This window comes from Bos indicus x Bos taurus, chromosome 1 (assembly GCF_003369695.1).
Source record: "Bos indicus x Bos taurus breed Angus x Brahman F1 hybrid chromosome 1, Bos_hybrid_MaternalHap_v2.0, whole genome shotgun sequence".
Lineage (NCBI taxonomy): Eukaryota > Metazoa > Chordata > Mammalia > Artiodactyla > Bovidae > Bos > Bos indicus x Bos taurus.
The window spans coordinates 85,605,590-85,622,518 of record NC_040076.1 but is presented as its reverse complement, the minus strand read 5'-3'; the positions used below and the strand labels follow the sequence as shown (position 1 = coordinate 85,622,518).

At 38.4% G+C, this 16,929-nt stretch overlaps 1 protein-coding gene across 1 annotated transcript in view; it reads left to right on the top strand.

Annotated features, from left to right (window-relative positions):
• Positions 1–8,151: 8,151 nt before the first annotated feature.
• LOC113891754 overlaps positions 8,152–16,929 on the top strand; it is a 619,131-nt gene continuing 610,353 nt past the window's right edge. Inside the window, exon 1 of the mRNA XM_027540236.1 lies at positions 8,152–8,222. The gene's annotated coding sequence lies outside the window, so the exon portion shown is untranslated. The remainder of the gene's footprint in view (positions 8,223–16,929) is intronic.

The window sequence follows — 16,929 nt, the reverse complement described above, 5'->3', positions numbered from 1 at the left end:
TGTCTCAGATTTAATGCCCACATGAAACACCTCGAGATCTTGTTAAGATGCAGATCTTGTTCAGTAGGTCTGGAATGGGGTCTGAGTTTTTGCATTTCTAACAAACTCCCAGGTGATGTATTTTGGTTAGCACAGCTCTGTATCATGGGGGTACTATTGAAGAATTTTAATCAGAAGTGAAATGAGTAGATTTTTCCTTTAGAAAAATTATTGTAATGTCCAGGTAGAGAATAAATTTTGAGAATCTGAGTGGGAACCCAGTTTGGACATTGTAGTTGGTTAAGTCACAGCTGCTTCAGATCCAAATGAGAACAACAGGAATTTGACTAAAAAGAAGAGGAGAAAATGTAGAGGAATTTATAAGATGTAATTCAGAGGTTTTGGTGAGTAATAGGGGTTGAGACTGAAAGACCCAACAAGCATGGGCTTGGGATTTGTTTCTTGAGAAAAAGTGTTGCTTTTTGCCCAGATAGAAAAGGAAGATTATTTGCTCTGAAGAAAGTTTGTTTGAGCTGCCCTTCTCTTTCCTTTCCCTCCCCTTCCCTCACTGTCTCCTCTTATCACCCTCTCCCCTTTGTCTCTCCACTCCTGCCCCCACAACTTGTTTCTCCCATTCCCTGAAGCCTTGTGGAAAACAATGAGGTTAATTTTTTAACATAATGAGCTGGCTTTAGGACTAGAGCAGGGGAGTAGATTTGGGAACCATTAGCATACACATCATCGGAGAAGGCAATGGCACCCCACTCCAGTATTCTTGCCTGCAAAATCCCATGGATGGAGGAGCCTGGTGGGCTGCAGTCTATGGGGTCGCTAAGAGTTGGACACGACTGAGCAACTTCACTTTCACTTTTCACTTTCATGCATTGGAGAAGGAAATGGCAACCCACTCCAGTGTTCTTGCCTGGAGAATCCCAGGGATGGGGGAGCCTGATGGGCTACCGTGTATGGGGTCTCACAGAGTCGGACACAACTGAAGCGACTTAGCAGCAGTAGCAGCAGCAGCATACAGATCATAGGTGATCTTAAAGAGGAAAAGGTGGCCTGAGAATATGTAGAGAGAAGAGGATCAAAATAGAATCTTTCAGGGATAAGGAAGAGTCCCTCAATGAAATTGCTGGAGCCAGGAATGTGGAATTAGAGGCACTGGAGAATCAGGGAGGTGGTCAGAATCCAAGAATCCAGGGAGAGAGAGTTTCAGGAAAGGTGAGTTAGAGAGTCAACAGACAGTAAGTCAAAGGAGAGAATTACTGCTTTCCTGAATGAGGCCATGGAGAGAGAAGATGAGAGGGTTAATTACAGAACCTTGAAAAATTATATCTTATATTTTCAGGACTGTATGTGACTTAGGAAAGAGCTGGAAGTCTGAATATAGAGATCAAGGAGAAAATTGACTCATATTTATTGCCTGTGAAGCACAAAAGAAAGGAATGATTCAGATATGTTATTGTTATTTTGGGTCTGGGCACTTATGATAATACATGAACAGAATCAGAGGGAAATCAGAAGGAGAGGGAGCTGGGTTTTTTTGTGTGTGGGAAAGGGCATATAAAGATATTTGGATATGTTGATTTGAGGCTTCAGTGTCATAGCCTAATAGCAATGTCTTATCATTTACCATCTGAGCCACCAGGGAAGCCCATCAGTTCAGTTCAGTTCAGTCGCTTAGTCATGTCCGACTCTTTGCGACCCCATGAATCGCAGCACGCCAGGCCTCCCTGTCCATCACCAACTCCCGGAGTTCACTCAGACTCACGTCCATGGAGTCAGTGATGCCATCCAGCCATCTCATCCTCTGTCGTCCCCTTCTCCTCCTGCCCCCAATCCCTCCCAGCATCAGAGTCTTTTCCAGTGAGTCAACTCTTCACATGAGGTGGCCAAAGTACTGGAGTTTCAGCTTTAGCATCATTCCTTCCAAAGAAATCCCAGGGCTGATCTCCTTCAGAATGGACTGGTTGGATCTCCTTGCAGCCCATAGTTTACCTGAAATGTAGCATTAGTTTGGATAGGAGGCCAGGGTTGGAAATGTAAATTTTCAATAAAATTTATAAGAAAAGGGAACCCTCCAATACTGTTGGTGGGGATGTAAACTTGTGCAGCCACTATGGGGAGCAGTTTGGAGGTTACTTAAAAAAATAAAAATGGAGTTTCTATATGATCTAGAAATCCCACTTCTGGGCATTTATACAGAGAAAACCTTAATTGAAAAAGATACATGTACCCCATGTTTATAGCACCACTATTTACAATAGCCAAGACATGGAAGCAACCTACATGTCCATCAACAGATGAATGGATAAAGATGTGGTATATATATGCATATATATATGTAGTGTGTATATGAATATATATATGTATATATACACACACACACAATGAAATATTAGTCATGAAATAATGCCATTGGCAGCAATATGAATGGACCTAGAGATTAGTATACTGAGTGAAGTAAATCAGGCAAATATGGTCTGATATCACTTATATGTGGGATCTAAAAAGTGATACAAATGAACTTATTTAAAAAGCAGAAATAGACTCACAAACATAGAAAACAAACTTATGGTTATCAAAGGGGATAAAGGTGGGGGAAAGGATAAATTTAGAATTTGGAATTAACAGGTACCACACTGCTATATATAAAGCAGATAAAGTCCTACTGTATAGCACAGTAAGTACTCAAAATCTTGTACTTCTTCCCTATAATGGAAAAGAATAAAAAATAATACATATACATATATATTTACAATTTTACAGTATATGTACATCCATATAAATATATGATGGAATCACTTTGCTGTACACCTGAAACATTGTAAATCAACTATACTTCAATAAAAAATAAATACCATTCACAGAGATGTGATTGTAAGAGTTGGGTTCCTTGTAGTTCTGAAAGGAACACATATTTTAGACCTTGAGTTATTTTGTCTATTTTAGGGAACTCTTGTCTATTTTAGGGGCTTGCTATGTTGAGTCACTTTTAAAATTTGTACACTTCACTGAGATGCCAGAGCAGCAAATAGGGGGTAAAATCTAGCCAGGAGTTATGCTGATCCAGTGTATGCCCTGGGGTGGGGAGGAGGGTGCCATTTAATAACTCATCCTCCCAGAGGAAACATCTTTCATAATTTGCAGAAAGGCACGATATGTATCAACATGCCTTGAAAGGGAGCCAGGCTGATATGTGGACAGATTAAGAATAATTATTTAGATTATTTACCAACATGAATGGTAATGTTGGTTATGTACTCTTTGTAAATGAATTGGCCACCAAGTCCCTAAGAAAACCCTTCTGTCTGAGTTTCAAGCTCATCGTTTTCTTCTTCACCTGGTCTTCCATGCTGTCAACACAGCTATGCCTTACTGAAGCATATAAGGTAATAGCACCATGAACATGACTGAGAGACTTCACTTTCACTTTTCACTGTCATGCATTGGAGAAGGAAATGGCAACCCACTCCAGTGTTCTTGCCTGGAGAATCCCAGGGACGGGGGAGCCTGGTGGGCTGCTGTCTATGGGGTCGCACAGAGTCGGACATGACTGAAGCGACTTAGCAGCAGCAGCAGTATACATAATTGGATGTATACCCAGAAGTGGAATTGCTAGCTATGGCACTTCCATATTCTAGAAGTTTTCTTTTTATTAACAGAAGTTTCTTGAAAAGTCTAGAACTTAAATTGCCATTGTTTTTTCCTTGTAACAAAGGCATGATATACATGTAATTCCTATACTGAGTAATCTGTATTCAGTTCTCTTCTCTGCAGCTTCAGCTATGCTCTGTCATGTTCCTGGCAGTTAATAATATCTTGGGATATTCCATAACTTTCCAGTCACATATTGTTGCTAAATACTGGTGCACCCAGTTAAACACTCTAGGCTTCTCACTTTCCCTCCCTCCCCTCGCCCCCATCCCCCACCCCCCACCCCAGTTCAAGCTTGACTGAGCAATTAACAGGGGTAAGGGGTAAGGTCTGCTCTTCTATGTACCTCCCTTCCTGTGCTTAGGTTATGGCTCCCCATGGGTACATGGAGAAAAAGGCCAAGTTCCTACCTCTTGGTCTTTACTCTCCTTTTCTAGACATTTGCCATAGAGAAGCATTTCCTTGGCTGCAACCTGCAAGTCTCTATATTTAGCCTCACCTGCAACAGATTAGGTTACTACTTGGGCCCTGTTGAAACTTCTTAGGAGTCTTTGGCTTTGTCTTCTGCCCCTAACTGATTGGATCTCAGTTGTCTGTGTTACCCAGAATCTGTATATGTTGGTTTATGCATATCTTCCCCTGTTGTCTGATGCCTTTGTACTGACAGCTCCTTGGGGCAGGAGTTTTTGTGGATCCATTATGTTTGGATTTTGTTTGTATTTTAAACTTTAAGCTTAGCAATTCCCAGTTGTGCAAGCACATCTCGTTTCCTTATCTTAGTGCTAAACACTGAAGCAGGCTTTGGCATAGACTCTGACTTCCCCCTTAGCCTGTGTGCTGTGCTAAGTTGCTTCAGTAGTGTCTGACTCTTTGCGACCTTATGGACTGTAGCCCACGAGGCTCCTCCTCTGTTTATGGGATTCTCCGGGCAAGAATACTGGAATGGGTTGCCATGCCCTCTCCCAGGCGATCTTCCTGACCCAGGGATCAAACTGGCATCTCTTATGTCTCCTGAATTGGCAGCCGGGTTCTTTACCACATAGCACCACCTGGGAAGCCCTCCCCTTAGCCTGGCCTACCTCTGTTTCATAAATACTGCTTGTGGCTTGGTGCTCCTCCTAGTTTTCCTCCTCCTTCATAAACCAACTCATAAAGATAAGAGTTAAAAAATGTTTAATTTCCTTTAAAAATTAAAATGTAAAAAGAAAATAAATGGCACTTGAAATTACATTATCCAAGAATAAATACTATTGCCACTTTTAATGTACATATCTATATTATATATATAAAACACATATACTATTCATATATTTATATATATATCAAATCTGTGTGCTTAGTCTCTCAGTCATCTCCAACTCTTTGCGACCCCATGGACTGTAGTTCACCGGGGTCCTCTGCTCATGGGATTCTCCAGGCAAGAGTTCTGGAGTGGATTGCTATTTCCTTCTCCAGGGGCTCTTCCTGACCCCAGGGATCAAACCCAGGTCTCCTGCATTCTCTACCGTCTGAACCACCAAGGAAGCCCATCATGTAATATATGGAGTTTTATATCCTTAATTTTTCAGTTAGTATGAATATTTTCCCATGTCAGTAAGAAAAGGATCTCTAATGGGCATACTACATTCTGTTGTATTTATCACAATTTAGTTGGTAATTTCCAAATTTAAGCATTTATAATAAAAATATCTAATACCTACTTAGTACTTATGATGTTTCAGCCACAGCGTTAGTGCTTTATATATATTAACTCTTTTAATTTTTGTAATATACTTTTGAGATCCCCACTTTACAGATGAGAAAACTGAGGCATAGAGAGGTTAATAATGAAAGTCATGAGGTTGTCATTGGAAGCTGGTGAAGTTAAATTGGAACTCAGCAAGTCTGGCTCTACAACTTGAAGTCCTAATCACTATCCTATAACTGTCTGACTCACTGTATAATTATCTTTGTGGAAAAAAAATCTTTATCTGCATTTCTGATAGTTTGTACTAGGAAGATTCCTAGAGATGGAATAACTGGATGAAGAGTTATGAAGGCTTTCAAACTCTTGAAGAATGCTGTCCAGTTTACCCTTTGGAAAGTTCGTATCCATTTCCATTTACACCGATAGTGGGAAGAGCTTGCAGACACACGGACTTCCACCAGTGTAATTTAGTTCCTCTTGTATTACCTTGAAGTTATGGTCTCTCTGAGTGGTTAAAATAGCTGAAGGATCAAGGGTCCCCTAAAAACAAAGGAGGTAAAATTTTATCCGAATGAATCATTTGTGTATATGCCTCAGATAATACTATAACCTTGTTTTCTTGATCTTTACACAAGTGACCTTCTGTATGTCATTACTACTTTATATATGAGTGTGTACTCAGACTGCTTGTGCCCAGGATTTGGGGGTCATTACACCTGTCAAGGGTGCCTTTCAAAATGTAGCCTTATTTTGACAGCTGCTGTCACAAGGCATATTTATGGTTCTTTCTCAAGCTTTCAGGCAGTAGGAAGCCCTTTTATATTAATGATCTTATACTACCTTTTGGTTTAAAAAATAGCACAGTAAAAATATATCCTGCTCACATGTCTTTTTACTTTTCATTTGCTTTATGTGATATGCAGAAAGTGTTACATGTATCTGCATTTCCAGGTAATAATAACCTTTAGTAACCCAGGTTTTATCTCTCTGAGACATGAATTCTCTACTATCATCCTGAATTCAAGGAACACTAAGACTAGCAGGAAGAAATTCCAATTATTTTTTTAAAGAGAAGCTGAAATTTCCTTGCAAGTATAATAGGGAAGAAAATTTTAGCAATTTCTACAGTGATCTGGGCAACTTCAATGGGGAATCTAAATTATTCCATGTGGTTGGATGAAAATCAATCACCTTTCCTACACTGCTTCTTTGATTTGTATTTTATCATCACTATTCTTCAAAAGAATCTTCATAGAATCACGTTTCATTAGGCTTCATTAAGATTCTATTTCTTTTAGTCACAGGTCCAGCTTAGACTTCAAATGATTTAAAATCTAAGAAAAACGTGCACACGGAGAGGCAGGCAAGAGGCTGGTAACCTGGAGCAAAATAACAAACGCACGTTCAGCTGTGTAATATCTTGAAGCCTGTGCTGCTTGGGATTCTTTCTAGTTTTTATTTTTAAGTGTGACTCGGTTGAAGCTTTGTCTTGAACACAATGCTGTTGTTAATAGTGAATGAAATGACTGGAGCTGTGCTGAGGAAAAAAAAGAAGTCAGCTGAAGGATTTAAAGCAGACCACTGCAAACCAAACGTTGCAATTATCTGCAGCTGAAAACAAGTAGCTTTTAATGTGTCCATTTGGCCAAGAAGAGAGGAGAATTATAGACCATTGCTCTTTCCTCTCTCACTCTCACACTCTGTCTTCTTCTTTATATAGTTTATCATCCATAATTTCAGGATGTATTTTGCTTTTTTAAGCTGTTTTATCTGTAGGCTTATGAGGTCACTCATGTGTGAATTCCTTTGTTAGTCATCTCACCTTTTGCCTTGATGATAGAAAATTGATCAGGCCTAAAGTACAAGTTCAATAGACAACCCCCTTGGTCCTTTGTCTAGGAGAATAGCTACCATTGAAGGCCATGAGCAGGTTGCTATTAATATGACAGCCTGCTCTATCTCCCACTGTAATTTATAATGAAATACCTAATCTCCATTATTTTGATCCAAGCAGGCGATCCCATGAAAAAGTCTTTTCATCCAGTTCCCAATGGCTGTTACATGAGAAATGGCAAACCAATAATTTTTGTCAAGTTTTTTAAGCCAACAGAAATGCTTTTCCACTGCTACAGTTTCAAAAGGCACAGATAAAGCTCATTCACTGAGATGAATGAAAAAGCCATCTGGGGTTTTTCTTTTTGACTTCCTTTCCTTTTCTCCATCCTTGTAATCAAATTTGAGCAAAATCAAATGGGGCTTTCTATGAAAGTACCTTTTGTTGATCTGAACGAGCTGGTAATTTACAAAATACCCTTCCTTTGTGAGGAAGGCTAAAGAAAAAAAGAATCAGTAGCTTTTAAAGCTGGGCCTTAGTGGGACTCTAAATGCAATGAAAGCAGTCTGTGTTGAGAGATTGAAATGCATTTCAAAGCCAGGCCTGACTCGGGTACAAGGAAGAACAGACCTATGTGCATTTTGTAGGAAGAAAAATGTGAATGGAAAAGAGAGACAGGGAGAGAAATGGGGGAAAATCTGGATAATACATTAAAGTAACCACAGATTTGGAGATGCATTCGTCTTACTGAAATTGTGTATGTAACCAGTGATACAGAAGTCGGATATTTGCTCACTCAGGATGCTCAGCAATTTAGCCTTTAAAGTTTGGAGCTGCATGGGTTTGTGGAGAAAGTCGGCTGGTGATGTGTGTGATGTTTTTCTCCAACTTTTTCTTCACTGGTTTGGGATCCTTTGGGAAGTACTTCAAGAAAACCTGAAGATGCTAATTTTCAGACAACTAATATTTGCTATTTTTCTCTCCTTTTGCCTGATAGATTTCAGTGAAGATTCCTCTTCACCCCTTTGAATTCAGAAGGATGGCATAGATGTCTTCAAAATAGTAAGTAATGTGTGATATTTTTTTCAATTACTGTTAATAGTTAAACATAGTAAAGCTGAAATTCGGTTTTTGGAGGAGTTTGGAATCAGCATGCATGCTCAGAAGGAAAATACGTTTTGTGCAGCATTTGCATTATTTGATGCGAATGACTTTTGGTTCGATTTAACTGTGTATCACAATATTGTGCTGATGAGTGTCTTTTTCACTACTACTTTACTCTGTGTATTCTGTAATAGCTAAGTTTTGTGTGGCATGTAATATATGCATTCTTAGCACAACAATTCAAGAAACAATGCACAAAATTGCAGGCAACTATCTTGGAGATGAAAGATAGAAAACTGTCTTTTCTCCATGTACCACACAGTCTTCCTCACACATTTATAGTTCTGACTCCTATCAATCATGCCCTTTCTACTTGTGCTTGAAATAAAATTCTTGTGTAAGCTACATGAGCTTACTTCTTTAAAGTAAATATCCAGAGAGAAAGGCAAGAGTTGTTTTGATATTATAAACTAATCAAACATTTTTAAGGCTCTTTAAGTTACGTTTCCTGTAATTTAATAAAGCATTATAATTGCAATGAGCTTTGTTGAGAGAGATTATCCCTTTTTAAGAAAAGTGAAAAGTCTATTTTCAGCTTCCTAAAAATAATGGCATGTGTTGTCTAAGGACATATTACTTTTAATGAGAGCACATGTCACAAGTATTTTTTTTAAACATACATGGAGCATTGGCATTTTTACATAACTATGGTGCATATTTAAAATATGTAAATACTTTAAATTGGAACAAAGGGATATGGGGCAGCATCAGTTCTAATGTCTCCTAGATGAACAGTATCTGCATTAGTGTGGGCACTGCCAACCCGAGTGTGACCTGAGAATTCCACATAGGCAACCCTGAGACCTTTCTCTCTGGAGCCAGAAAACAAGTTTAAATGAAACGGAGACCTATGTTGTTTAACCCTTAAGGTAACTAGTTTCTTAGAGATGATGAAATGGAAAGTAGGATCCAGAAGGTTTCACAGAGGTCTCTATGAGGGCCAAACACTTTCCCCTTCTAACTATTCCTCATAGCAAATCTAAATTCCTGGAAGTTTGTATTTAAGATGAAATCTGTTTTCTATGCTTTTGCTGCTTCGGGTCTCTTTTCCAACTTCCTACTCATTTATCTTTGCTTGTAGTTTTGAGCCATTTGCTGCCTCCTAATGCCTAACCGTAAAATAGCATGCATGGCAGACTGCCAAGACCGTGGCAGTGGGTATTGGTTTGTATTGGAATTGAAGTTCCAAGGTTGTTGTTACCCATAATTTACAACAGTTGCTACAAAAGAGATGATTAAAACCTGAGGGGTGGGAGGGAGGGAGAAGAGTAAAACTAATTGGCACACTTTTTCATGCATCTAAGTGGTTTTTTCCTGTGAAAGCAAGTCGAATTGTTGTGTCATCTACATGGACACAGTCATGTTCTAGACCTGCTGTACTCTACCATTGTAATCACTGCCTGTGATCTCAGACTGATAGAGAAGCTCAACGTAAAAGCGCTTTTGTTTGAAAGATGTATTTAATGGTAACAGTTACACAGATTTTTCTTATAATATTGATTTCATTCCTTTTTCTAAAAATTAAACTTGTTTGGTAAAGATTGTTGCTAGTTCTTAAAGAATAAGTTTATTATTTAGACGTCGTTTTAGTTTTATTGCTAAGCCAAATTGGTACCTGAACAATAATACTTTGTCTTTTACTTACTAATTTCATGTCAAGTCAATCTTATAAGCGTTTTGCAAAATTGCTCTTCTATGCTATCTTGAAGTACTTGTGGTAAGGGCTAGAGGTAATTTGTTTTGGTGTAGTTGTAAAGAATGATGACGGTGAAGACTTGCTAAGGAATACATAATCCAGTCTGAAATTCAGCTAAGGTTCCTGTTTGCTTGGTTTGTCAAGGACTGCCTGCTCTAGAGCTCTTGCTAGTGGAGAAATGAGTGTTTCCTCTTTCCCTCAACGTAGGTATAAACACTGTTCTGTAAACACCTGGATTTGGGGAAACTGGAGAGCATGGTATTTCCCAGCTAACCACTGGGGCAAGGGGAAACTTCTCAAGTCTTTTGCTTACAGCCTTCTGTTCCTGGATATAACAATTGATATGCCATATGCTGTACTATTTGCTAAGCCAAAACAAAACCAAAGACAAACAAGCGAAAACCCACTTCTGGAAAGTTTAGAAACTTTGGTCTTTGTGCTGTTTTCGGAAGTTATCAGAGGAAAGAAAAAGGGCACACATTTGTCAGAACTCTGAAGCACCTGTGATTTATTTTAAAGTTCTGTTTTCTTTTGTGTAACATTAAAACTTCCTTGGGTTTTGCACTAGGAACTGGGTGCTACCTTTCCATTACAGTGATGGTATTGAGATTTTGATGCTTTCATGAACTAAAATAAATTTCAAAGGTGGAGATGAGGCTTGTATAGCTCTGATCTTTCCAGGGTGGGGGCTCTGGCCCCTGCATAAGCTGTGTCATCGGAAGCTGTTGTCTTCAGTAGAATCAAATAAATGTGTCCATGACTTGATGTCCTGACAAGCTATGGATTGCCTGAGTAAATGAGTATGTTAAGCACTCACCTTCTGTAGTGCTGAGAATGCAGGAAGGTGATTGGCTGGGTTTTAATTGCAGTTTTGTATTGATGATGGACTAATCACTGGCATTTTTGGGCCTTGCTTCTCTCAGGTGTGATAGAAATGTTATCTGTTGCTTGTTTCTTTTCTTGCCTCCTATGGATGGGGCAGGCATTTTGGCGTGATTGTGATGGTTGGGTCTGATCAGCTTAGTTGGTAGTGATGCAAAGATAAAGAAGATAAAACCAAGTTTCCACAGACGATGCCTCATTGTTAATCCCAATGCTAGATAATAAAGGGGACAAGGCAAGACAGTTTGGGACAGGTTTTAATCAATGCCATGGTCACTCCAAGTATTGGTCATACAACTCCATGAAATTATAAGCAGGGCAGCAGCATTTAACATGGAAGAAGATGCTTCAATTCTCTTCATGTCCTAAAATTTACTATGGGGATCTGGGGAGGATAATAGAAATTCTTTAATACCACTTTTTATAAGGGTTTTGCTGCAGATTGTAATGTAACAGAAGAGATATAGGATGAGTGAATAATTATGAGTAGAAAAAATAAAATTTAGTTTAAAACTCTGGAAGAAACATACACTATATCTGAAGACTACATTTCAATTTTTTTTTTTGAGTCACGGACTTGGTTCAGGGTTTTCAGCAGCTACAGCAAAAATGGGAAAAAACATCATTAAAAAAGTAACTTCCATATAGTGAGTATTTTGTACATTTTAGCCGTAATCCTCCTGAAAACCCCAAAGCCTGCTATCATTATGCCCATTTTATAGTGGAGATACTGCAGGATCAGAAAGATGCAGTGACTGGACTTTGTTAATATAGGCAGTATGTGACTATGTGGATTAAGTCCCGGTCTGATGTTTTTTGCTCTTTCTTTTTTAAGTTATGAAAGTATATTAACACATTTACCTGAGACTTGGAAAATACAGAACAAAGTTAGATATAGTTATACTATATAATACAATTATTTCTTAAGCAGATAAATTAAGATTTTTAGTTGGTGTTTCAATATCAAACTCTTGAAAATTAATAGAATGAATATACAGAAAAGTAGAAGGATATAGTGGACCTGAAAATCACCCTGAACCAGTTCAACATAGTTAAGATTTGTACAATTTCTCTCTGATACCTGGGCCTTCTTGGGGTAACACGGATATTAGCTGACCCTGCTGTCTCTGCCACATGCATAACCTCTTGCTGGTTTTGTCCAGGGTCAACCCACAGTCACAGATATCAACTTTTCCTTATGTTCACCAATAGAACCCTCTTTCACAGAAGAGTGAGTGAGCAGTGAAGATTTTACTGAGGGAAAAATGAGGGGAATAGTTTATATGTATATCTCTTGTCAAACCACTCAAACATTCTGGTCTGCAAAGTGCCTTAGTTTGCCAACACTGAAGGTTCCTCTCTGGCCCTTCCCTCATACTCTACCCAGCTTCCCTAGCTCTTCTGTCCCTGGCTCCCCCCTTCTCTTTCCATCTTTAAATTACTCTTACCTCTATTATGCAGGAGCACGTTGACTCGCCCAGCTCCTAAAACTAAAGATGCATATCTAAGCCCAGTGATCTGCTTAGCACACCCTCAAAGTCTTCCTGGTAGTAGTTCTTATCGTACTTAATAGTCTTGAGAATTATGTAGCAATTGAAAAAAAATACCATTACACGTTTTCCATGAGGGAAAAAAATATCAGTATCTTAGCTTGTCAGGCACTTAGTTATGAAAACAGTATTTTTCAGTGGGACTTCTTGGAGGATGCAGAGGACAGTCTCCATGATTCTAGGACATAAGAGGGATTTCACACACATTTGCTTGTTGCTGCCCATGGGGATGAATCCAGGGTGCTAAAGCAAAACTCGGACATTGCTAATTTGTATGGAACTTTGAACAGAAAGTTAATGATGGAGGAAAGGACAATATTAAGAATGAGAAAAGAAATAGAAGAGGGAGAAATAACTCGTTTAGTAATATGATGCTGGACATGAATTTGAGTCTCTTTTTTCAGTTGTGTATCGTAAATTCTACTGTATACTGCAATAGAAACTAGATTCTTAATTTGCACATTAAATGATCAATGCAGAATCTACTTAAATGATAATAGAAAGTTAATGCCTAGAAAGAGGGCACTGACACCGAAACCAAGTCCGGAGCTTTAACACCACAAAGGTATAGACTTGCGAGAATACATGAAATCACATGATTAGGTACAAGGGCTTTTATCGATTTGGCCTCTTTTAGAAAATTTGAAGGAAGTACTGCATGCATTAACTATAATGGCTCAACACATGTAATTTGTTTGGAGTTTGGGGCGTGGAGTGAGAATTGAGAAACACTTTACAAACCCTTTTGAAAAACCAGGTTTAGAAAGCTTTTAGCAGTCTTTTGCCTACACACTCGTATACTTTCTGCATAGGTTTTCTTTTAAGTTGATTAGGTCTTTGCTTCTGCTTTTTGGCTTAAGCAATTGGTGTTATAAGGTTCTTCGAGCCTTAAACTTGACTGTCAACAGTGTAACTCTTAGGCAAAGGTGTCCAATCTGTCAGCCATTCAAGGTTGCCTATGTTGTCACAGTCTAATGAGTATGTCCTTCAAAGAGGAAATTGGAGGCTAAAAGAAATGCCTTTTGATATTCATAGACTCCTTATAAAGTGCTCTAAAACCAAGAGCAAGATTGTAGTTTTTTTCTGACAATAAGACAGTTACAAAAATAGATTTAATAATGTTTAGTTTCCTTCATTGAAAGCTTTCTTAACATATATAAGCTAGCTCAGTGAGGGTAAATACATAGGTAAAATGGCAAAAATGTACTGTGAAAAAAATAGCCCAAAGTTATTTTCAATTTCTTTCATAAACTGAAGGAAGGGCAAAGCACTTTATCCTATAGTTTAGCAATTTTAACATTTCTAAGATAGGGGCAAGCAGGACTCAGTGAAATAAAGATGTGAGCAGAAGGAATGTAAAGACTTCCCCTCTAGTTTCTGCTGTGCAAAAAATGTGAATTCAGCTATGGCTTATGCATGAATTCAGTGAATTTCTCTTGTTTGCTTGGGAATCCAGATCTGGAAAGAAGGCCTCTCTTCTCAACAATGCTTGGATGACTTCCCCAAAGCAACTCAGAATTTTTTTCTTTTTTTTGGACTTCCATGTATAACCAAGGACGTAGTCACTTGCATTTATTCATAGAAAATTCCAAAACCGACAAGTTACTTTTCTGGCCTCCCAAAAAAGAAATGTCCAGCTGTCCACAGGGATAGCACAATCCATGATCAATGCAGTGAAAATAAGAAAAATAAAAGGGGGGGTTAGAAGTATGAACAGAGGTTAGAGAACAGAGGATGCGGGAAAGAAAGGGAAAATGCCCCAAATATTCAGAGATCAAAAACACTTAAGCTCTTTATAACCAAATGTTGCACAATTTTTTAGCTGTACTCAGTCTTAAAGAGCTTCTAACCCTGGGGTTGTCAACTGGGAGGATGAGCAGTAGGAAGGGAAATGTGACTTCAACCCACTATGGGCAGCAGAATCTTCCAGAGGCTGTATACTGTTTCAAAAAGTCTATGAATACATTTAATATTACAGTATAATTTTACATTTGGAAAATTCAACAAGTACTATTATTTTAATAGTTTAAACACCAGAAGCTAATGCTCCACAAGATCATCTTGGTCTGATGGAAATGTACAATCATGCTCAAGCTGCAAAAACTTCTGGGTGAAAGGTGGGCAGCTGTGTCAGAATGTGTTTGGTACTGAGGGGCCATTGGATTTTATATTCTAATAAAAACGAGGGTACAGGATGAAACAGGCTAAGAAATGCTTACCTAGACCAAGAAGAGCAGACTTGGGAGGTATTCTCCATTCAACAAATATTATTGAGCGCTCTACTGGGTTTAACATTCAGTTGAAGGTGTCTTTGCAGACAATGGGATCTATAAATATGGAGCTCAAGTTGAGTTTGGGGCTCAAGACAAAAACTTGGGACCATCTTAGAACTGAAGTGTCAGGTATCTTAAGGACTGAGAACAGCACACTGTATTTAGCAACAAAGAGATTGTGATTGACTTTGCAAAAGCATTTTGGGTAGAGGGATGATGTGGAAACCAGATTGTGGTAGGCTAAGAAGAGGGTAGGAAGTGTGAGAGAGGAGACTGCATCCATTCCATGGGCAGTTATTTCAGGCAGATTCACTGGGGAAGTGTTTGGGTCAAAGGGTTTAGGTCAAAGTTAGAGATGAGCTTGAGCATTAAGGGGAATTTTAAAAAAATGTTTTTAAAGAAAATAGGCTGATCAAATATGACTCAGAAGGAAAGAGGGTGTTGAATCTGAGTGCACCTAGAAATAATCACATTCAGCATGCCCTATTTGCTGATGAAAGAAACTTGCTTCTTGAATTAAGGGAAAGTGTTTTAGATAGGAGATAATTAAATGCAAAGTATTTAATATATATAGCTAACCAACTATTACTTCACTAAAAGTTCATTGAAAATACATTATGAGATGGAATATAAAATAAAGAATGCACAGTTCTTGCTCTAAGAAAGTTTGCAAGCTAGGTCACTCAATAAGGCCAATCACTAATCACAGTAATAGGCTGGAAATATGATGACCCATCAAAGTAGTATAAATAGTCCTATGTGGATTAAAATATCAAAGATCAAAAGTTATTCACCCCTTGGGATCAAGAAAAGTATTATGGAGAAAGCAGACCTTTAAAGGATGAAAGATTACAACAGAAGGAGTTTGGGAACCAAACACAAAGAATGTGAAAGGCCATATTATGTTTGGGGTTATACAATAGTCTTAAAAGATCATGGAAGGCACACTGGACTTTTACTGTGGGGTGCTGAATTCTAAATTCATATGTATGGTTCAATTCTGTGAGCAATTGGAAGGTTTTTGTGTAAGATAAGGATGTGTTCCACAGATCTACATTAGGAAAATTAACTTGGTAACCACACCTGGAAATGTTTGGAGTAGGTTGAAAGTAAGGAAGCTGGTTAAGAAACTTGTAAAATAGACCTGGTAAGAGGGAACTAGAGTCTCAATCAGAGTAGTAACAGAAGGAATGGAATGAAACAGAATTAATTCACTCATTAATTCAACAGATGTTTACTTCGTGCTTACTATGTGTTAGGCAGATATAGAGTTTTTTAATCTCAAAGAGCTCTCAGCCAAATATGTGATGTGAATAAGTTCTGTAATAGATAGATAAACTCAACAGTAAGCTATTACATGGGAGGGAGAGATATGTGTATAGAGGAAACCAGAAACCAAAGGAGCAGACTTTCAAGAAAGAAAGAGTGCTGTAACCAAAGGCAAAGAGGAAAAGGAGTCCTGAAATGATTCAAGGCTGCTGGTTTTTCAACACGGAGGGTGTTAGTGATGTTAACAGCAGCAATTTCATTGAAGCAGAACTGTTATAGATCCAAGACTGATTGGGAGATGAGGAATTGAGGACAGGGAGACAGGGGAAACATTTTAGAGATAAACATATGGTAGCCGCTGAGGTCAAGGTAATGAAGGATGAGAGAAAAGAGTGATTCTATGATTTTAAGTCTCAGGGAATGATGGCATCACTTGGCAAAATAGAGAAGTCAAGAGAAAGACTTAATTTTAAGGGATCTTTGGTTTTGCCCTTGATTGAATTTGAAATATGAATAGACATTTAGCCTATGATTTGAAAAAAGGATAAAAAAACTATAAGTAGTGTTAGGGCTACATACAGCTAGTTTTGATTTGTATAAAACAGGCAGTTGAAGCCAAAGTCATAGAAAATACAGTTGATCTTTAAACTCTATGGGTTTGAACTGCACAAGTCCACTTACATGCAGTTATTTTTCAATAGTAAACACTACAGACCACATGGTAGTTGGTTAAATCTGTAGATGTAGAGTGACCACGCATGTGGAGGGCCAACTATAAACTACATGTAAATCACACACACATGCCTTTCCCCCACCCACCACCAGATGCTCAAAGGTCAACTGTAAAATTATAAAAGAAGAAAAGAGTATGGAGGACAGGAGAAAGGGATGAGAAAGAAGATTAGAAGACAGTGAAGCTGACTAAAAAGAAGTGG